Consider the following 7,500-nt stretch of genomic DNA (forward strand, 5'->3'; position numbering starts at 1 on the left):
GTTTGTACGTGTTTTCTTTTTTTTTTTTTGTCACTGAACACAAAGCTCAGTAAAACGTGGAAAAAAACCCCACCTAAAGACAAAAAAAAAAACCCAACTAAAGACAACCCCCCCCCCAAAAAAAAAAAAAACATCTGATAGTTCCGACGGGCTGGGATTGAATAACACAAGCATGTTTGAACACGTATGCAGTATCATTCATAGATTGTAAAGCGATCCAACGAAATTATCTATCTATCTATCTATCTATATATATATATAATGTTTTTTTTTCTTTTTTTTTTCTTTTTTTTTTTATTTAATTTTTTTTTAAATTAATTAATTAATTAATTTATTTATTTATTTTAATAGACGGACTCGTGTTATTTACTTATTGATTAAGGCCCCATTGTAGAGCGCTTGAGCTTTTAAGACATATCTACCCACTTGGGCCCTCTTTGTCAATTAATTAGATTTCACTTTTCTTTAACGGGAAATACACGAAAAGATTTCCAAAACTTCATCCCTTGAGTTGAAAGGAGAGCTTTGTAATCCAAGACCGGGTTTCAATCAAACGTGATCGATCGATTGAGGAAATAGTCTGATTCATTGATATAAGATTAAGTCACAAAGCTTTAAAAAGGGAGTGTCTGGCGTGTATGGCCGTTGATTTTCTAGAATTCAAGATTGGTCTCTCAACATTCTTTCACTCAGCTTCGTGGTCGTTGGGGGATTGCGGGGAATAAAGGGAAGGGGCGCGGGGGGGGGGGGGGGGGGGGGGGGATTGAGGACCTAATGTTAAAGCAAAAGTTGAAAAGCAAATGCCGTCGACACCTAATATTACGTGTAATGAATATATCAAGGACACTATAACATAACATATGTGACCCATCGTCTCAAAACGGTATTATGTCGGAACGAACCAAATGCTTAAAAGCCGAATTAAATGTTAAACTGATCAAAAATATAAATTGTTGGCATTAGCACCCTAAAATATGGTATCCATTCTTCTCAATAAAACATACAAATTCAACACAAGTCTGATATTTCTGGCTATAAATTCAATTTTCAACATCTTAACCAACCCGACTTAATACCGTTTTGAGGCGAATGGTCACATATGGTATAGGGCGAAATAGGATAAAAAATCCCTTGAATGCCCTAAATATTAAATTGATTGAAATAACGATTCGCGTGGTAAAGATAGTATAACAACTTAGATGTACTCATGTATGTATGATGTACAAACATATATCTTTAACCTTGGCATGCAAAGAATAACAGCGAATATTTCTAAGGGTTATTAAAGGGAAGACTAATTTCATAACCTTTTTAGTTAAACTACTACTACTACTACTTCTTCTTCTTCTTCAACTTCAACTTCAACTTCAACTTCAACTTCTTCTTCTTCTTCTTCTTCTTCTTCTTCTTCTTCTTCTTCTTCTTCTTCTTCTTCTTCTTCTTCTTCTTCTTCTTATTATTATTAATAATAATAATAATAATAATAATAATAATAATAATAATAATAATAATAATAATAATAATAATAATGATAATAATATAATAATATAATAATAATAATAATAATAATAATATAATAATAATAATAATAATAATAATAATAATAATAATAATAATAATAATAATAATAATAATAATAAATTTTAAAAAATAATAATGATAATAATAAAAATAATAATAATAATAATAATAATAATAATAATAATAATAATAATAATAGTAGTCATAATAGTAATAATAATAATAATAATAATAATAATAATAATAATAATAATAATGATAATAATAATAATAATATAATAATAATAATAATATAATAATAATAATAATAATAATAATAATAATAATAATAATAATAAATAATAATAATAATAATTAATAAATAATAATAAATTTTAAAAAATAATAATGATAATAATAATAATAATAATATAATAATAATAATAATAATAATAATAATAATATAATAATAATAATAATAATAGTAGTAGTCATAATAATAATAATAATAATAATAATAATAATAATAATAATAATAATAATAATAATAATAATAATAATAATAATAATAATAATAATAATAATAATTATAAAACCACATTTTTATATTTGTATAAATCGCTCGTTAGACCAATTCTAGAATACGGAAATTGCATCTGGAGCCCATTATATAAAAGACAATCTATTAGTATTGAAAGTGTACAGAGGAGAGCTACCAAAAAAATTTATACAATACAGTATTTATCTTATAAGAAAAGGTTAGAATTTCTTGACTTACCCAGTTTGAAATATATAAGAATTCGTGGGGATTTAATTCAGGTTTATAGATTGGTACATGGTCTGGATAGGATAGACTTTTCTGATTTTTTTTCATATTCTAATATTACTTTTACTAGAGGGGACAAGTTTAAGATTTTTGTCTCTAGATGCAAAACAAACATAAGACAAAACTGGTTCGGTATTCGTATTGTTCAGAAATGGAACAGTTTGAAATTTGAAACAAAGAATGCAAAATCTATGGATTATTTCAAGGTGTTAGTAGACAGGGAATTATATGATGGGAGATTTATATATGACGAATAATACTTGTTTGCTCTGCTGTTGACATGGCTTTCAATCTTGTATGTATATATTATGCATTATTATATTATTATGGTTATCTTCTATACGCGTGTGTATGTGTGTGTGTGTGTGTGTGTGTGTGTGTGTGTGGTTGTGTGTGCGCTTTGCATGTCACGGTTAAAGATATATGTTTGTACACCACATGAGTACATTTAAGTTGAAATACTATCTTTACCGCGTGTATCGTTATTGTAATATTTAATCAATAGATTTATGGCATTACTAATTAATATTAAGGGCATTCAAAGGATCTTATCCTATTTTGCCCTATACCACATGTTATGTTATGTTATGTTATTATTATTAGGTGAACAGTACATACAACTTACTCTTTTTCTCCAGACACAGTGATTATACAAAATTAAATCTATATATCAAATTAATTAAAACACGATACACAATAATCCACTGATATAACACTCAAGAAATAAACACATCATTAACTTAATAAAAAATACAGAAAGAAGTAAAGATTCCTACATTAGCTGGGTAGTATTATAATTCTCGTCACCATTACGAGAGAGAGAGACCAAAAAATGCGTGTGATCAGTTAGACGGAAAGATTCCAAGTGATCGGTAACAGGGGGGTTCATCACTCGTATGAATTCACAATTCGACCAATTGTGTTGTAAAATGAACAGTTTTACCAACTGACTCTTTCAACAGTCGAGAAATGTTTTTGTGTGTCACTAGGGTAGCGACGATGGTAGCTAAGACGGAATACGCTTCAACAGTCGGAACGTTACTTCCCTCGTAATGACGCATGGTAACTTAGTAAGTGGCTCTAAACTATCGGAATAACGACGGACGCCCTTATGAAGTATTTCTCCGACGAGCATAAAGGCGTATCCAGAGGGAAAAAAAAAATAAATCTGATCATGTTTTGACTTTTACACATTCTGATATGAAACGTTCTAGCCAGCATAAAGAATAAAAAGTACAGATTTTCTTTGTTTAGAACCACGATGGCCGCCGTTGCTGGGCGACGTGACATCAGATTATTGTATCGAATTGTGAGATGCCATAATTTGAGATTGGTTTCATAAATGGATATCTCCATTGTCAGAAGGGTCATCCTTGGTTGCATAATAAAATATATGAAGGAAGGAAGGAAAGTAAAGTGTAATAAGAATTCGGCCAAAGCCAAAGCGTTGCATTATAGCCCGTTTCTGGAGAAGAAATATGAGCTCACATAATATATGAACAATTGTTCTCTCTCTCTCTCTCTCTCTCTCTCTCTCTCTCTCTCTCTCTCTCTCTCTCTCTGTGTGTGTGTGTGTGTGTGTGTGTGTTTGTGTGTGTGTGTGTGTGTCTGTCTGTCTGTCTCTATGTATATAGGAGATAGTCTGAGCCCGATTCTGTTCACAACATACTTAGAACACGCTCTGAAAGAAGTTCGAAAAGTCATTCCAAAACCAACGACTCATATTGAGAATGCAATCCCTAGAGAAATCGCCTATGCAGATGATGTCGATTTTATTGGATCAACACCAGCAAATATAGACATCATACAAAATACCCTCATGAAATATAACCTCCAAGTCAATGCCAATAAAACCGAATTTACAACAATATCGAGGAACAAAGAGGAATGGAAAAGAACAAAGAAAGTCGGCTCACTAATTGGAGACACCGAGGATGTACAAAGAAGAAAACAGCTATCAAACGCCGCACTCAGTAAACTCACCAATGTATGGATTAGAGGTGACAAAATAAAGAGAAAAACCAAACTGAAACTGTACCGTGCTCTTGTAAAACCGGTACTTCTGTATAACTGCGGCACTTGGGCGTTGACAAAATCCGAAGAAGAACATCTGGATGCCTTCCATCGCACACAGCTAAGAAGGGTACTGGACATCAAATACCCAAAAAAGATCTCAAATGAATCACTCTATAAGATCACAAAAGAAAGACCAATCTCCCTTGACATTTTACAACAACGATGGCAACTTTTCGGTCACATACTACGCAGGGACAAAAACATACCAGCTAACCAAGCCATGTCGGGATACTTCCAAAAACACGGGAACCTTTTCAGAGGAAGACCGATCACAACACTCCCTGTGATCCTAAACAAAAACCTCACAACACTTGGACAAAGCATTAGTCTCATAACGGCAGGGGACCTTGAAAATCTGAGAACCCTAGCAGAGGACCGGCAATATTGGAGACACCTCACACAGGAAATACTGGAAACAGCCAAGGCGACCCGATCTTTCGGTCGAGACGCGAAAGGCATCTAAGTAAGTAAGTAATATTATATATATATATATTATATATATATATATATATATATATATATATATATATATATATATATATATATATATATATATATATAGTATGCGCTTGGCTAAGAAGCTCATAACATTGCCATCCGGAAGTATAACGGACCAACACACAAAACTGTGTATCCATAAACGTTTATAGTCAGGTTAATACAGTTCAGTGAGCATTACTCATAAACGCGGATGGCAAAAAACAATAACAAAGACCTGAGTGACGTCATCTTCGAACTATCTATAGCCTGACACTGACAAAAATATTACGTCAAAGGACATGTCTTTGGCCACAAAAGAAAACAATTCGTGAGTTGTATTCAATAGTTTAACCAACGGGATGGATCACTTGCTTCCTTGAATACTATTAACAACTCACTCGACGTAACACAAACCTAAAAAATGACGTCAAAATATAAGTCCTAGTGGGTTCGCGTGTCAGGCTATAAGTTAACGATGGCTGCGGTCAAACCCACGACCCGACTGTGACGGCACATCCGTGCTCTATAACCAACACCATCTCCTACTCAAAAAAAAAACAAAAAAAAAAAAAAACGATTTCAAAAGTGGATATAAAGCACTATGAGCATCCTGGCACAAAACTGATGCACCTTGAGAGATGTAAAGCAAAATCAAATCATTATCACACAGATCTGCCTGATTGGAAATTTAAAAATTCTTAATTTTAAGGAGGTAAAAATTGAGTCGCTATAGTTAAATTTAAAATCAACAACTTGCCCTTACAAGTAATATATAAGACTTCAAATTCCTTCAAATTATCTAGCCTGGCATCAACTTTCAATAAAGAGATGCTCATGAAAAACTGAAATGTGAGCCCAAATTTAGGAATTCTACGAAATTTTCGAAATAGTATGCAGGTCTGTTTGTACGCGGTAATACGATCTCGTTTCCGGGTCCTAGGGGGAAAACGCTTTTTAAAAATCCAAAGAAACTATCTTTGAATTTCGAACCAGCAACCTTCAACAGCGACCATTTAACATCGATACCATCTGCTTGATCATGCATAGCAAAGTCTTTGTGAAATGGTGATAAAACCATTGTCCAGTCTAGGCCACTCAAAAGGTGAAGTCATAAAAAAGTCTGGGAAATTTGTTTCGGGGATTAAGTTCGATGAAATAAACAATATCGTGTTTCTCTTATGTTTGTTGTTTGAATTTAGATCATATCACAATATTGGGGTTGTTGAATTTTATATAAACCGGGTATGAACTCAAGGCCAAAATCGTTTACAAGTAAGGATATGACGTGGTAGAGATCGGAAGATTATCGATATTTTTGGAGACAAAATAAATGGAGTCCCCTTTGTAATAGACTTAAAAATAAAGAAAATAACAGAGCTCCTAACACATTTTTGACTTTAAAAATTATGGTCAATATTCATTCTGATGCAAATAATCGTATTTCGTCCATAGAGGGACTCAACAACTCCACCCTACCCCCCCCCCCTCTCTCTCTCTCTCTCTCTCTCTCTCTCTCTCTCTCCATTTATCTCCTCTCTCACTAACTCTCTCTCTCTTTATCTTTCTCCTCTCCCACTAACAACCTCTCTCTATCTATCTTTATCTCTCTCTCTCTCTCTTTCTTTCTCTCTCTCTCTCTCTCTCTCTCTCTCTCTCTCTGTGTGTGTGTGTGTGTGTGTGTGTGTGTGTGTGTGTGTTATACCATCCAGCTCTAAAATTATATAAGTCATAAGTTAGAACTCTTCTAATGTTTTCATCATATTCTCTATCAAATTTGCCATAAAATTGCCAAATTTCAATCTTTTAATCCACTTATTACGCAAGATACGAAAGGTCGAAAAAAATGCAAAAAAAAGCGTCCCATATTTTGGCGTTTTTTTCCTCTTTGCGGGTCATCCAAATAAATGACACCTCAATAAGATTGTTTCTATGATTATTCTCCACTATAACAAATAGAAATTAGTACCAAAATTCAGAAGTTGTGGCAATAAATTCAATGGAGTCACCGATTTTTTGTTGTTTTGTTTTGTAGACTACGATACCATTTAGATATAATAGCAAACCTGTAATAATGTGTGTTTTGGTTACACTTGAATTCACAGGTAAAACTATTAAAGAGCATTGAAGCTTATCTTTATCATTATAGTCCTATATCGTTGGTGAATTTGATGACAATCCTTTCTTTAAAAAATATAGCTTTGTGGAGAACATTGTGCTTATTTGAGTCAATAAAAAAAATGATACGGCGCACAACTCTACTGACAGATTTTAAAATTAGAAATGTAATTAGACCGTAAATTCAGTCACGGCCATTGAGTTCGCCATTGTAACCACGGTGGCATCATTCTATGCCTGCCCAAACGCCTTGCTGCTAGATACGGTTTTTGGGCAGTCATAAGCCTTACTCCAAACCAAGTTGATTTATGTAAAAAACGAAAAATTGAATTTTTTGACGTTACGGCCTTTGCGCAGGCACCCCTCGATATGTGACCCATCGTCTCAAAACGGTATTATGTCGGAACGAAACATATGCTTAAAAGCCGAATTAAATGTTAAACTGATCAAAAATATAAATTGTTGACATTAGCATATGGTATTCAATCTCCTCAATAAAACCT

General features: G+C 32.9%; 2 protein-coding genes across 6 annotated transcripts in view; both read right to left on the bottom strand.

Annotated features, from left to right (window-relative positions):
* Window positions 1-7,500, bottom strand: part of LOC144971503 (beta-1,3-galactosyltransferase 4-like) — a 48,980-nt gene that overhangs the window by 17,762 nt on the left and 23,718 nt on the right. Inside the window, exon 1 of one of the 2 annotated variants that reach the window (XM_078912472.1) lies at window positions 3,103-3,314. The exons of the other annotated variant lie outside the window; for it this stretch is intronic. The gene's annotated coding sequence lies outside the window, so the exon portion shown is untranslated. Of the gene's footprint in view, window positions 1-3,102; window positions 3,315-7,500 lie in introns of those variants that run through there. 2 annotated transcript variants of the gene reach the window in all.
* LOC144971504 (beta-1,3-galactosyltransferase 1-like) overlaps window positions 1-7,500 on the bottom strand; it is a 39,986-nt gene that overhangs the window by 8,718 nt on the left and 23,768 nt on the right. The window lies entirely within an intron of this gene.

The sequence above is a fragment of the Berghia stephanieae genome, chromosome 4 (assembly GCF_034508935.2).
Source record: "Berghia stephanieae isolate SIO BIC M18660-M18661 chromosome 4, UCSD_Bste_1.3, whole genome shotgun sequence".
Taxonomy (NCBI): domain Eukaryota; kingdom Metazoa; phylum Mollusca; class Gastropoda; order Nudibranchia; family Aeolidiidae; genus Berghia; species Berghia stephanieae.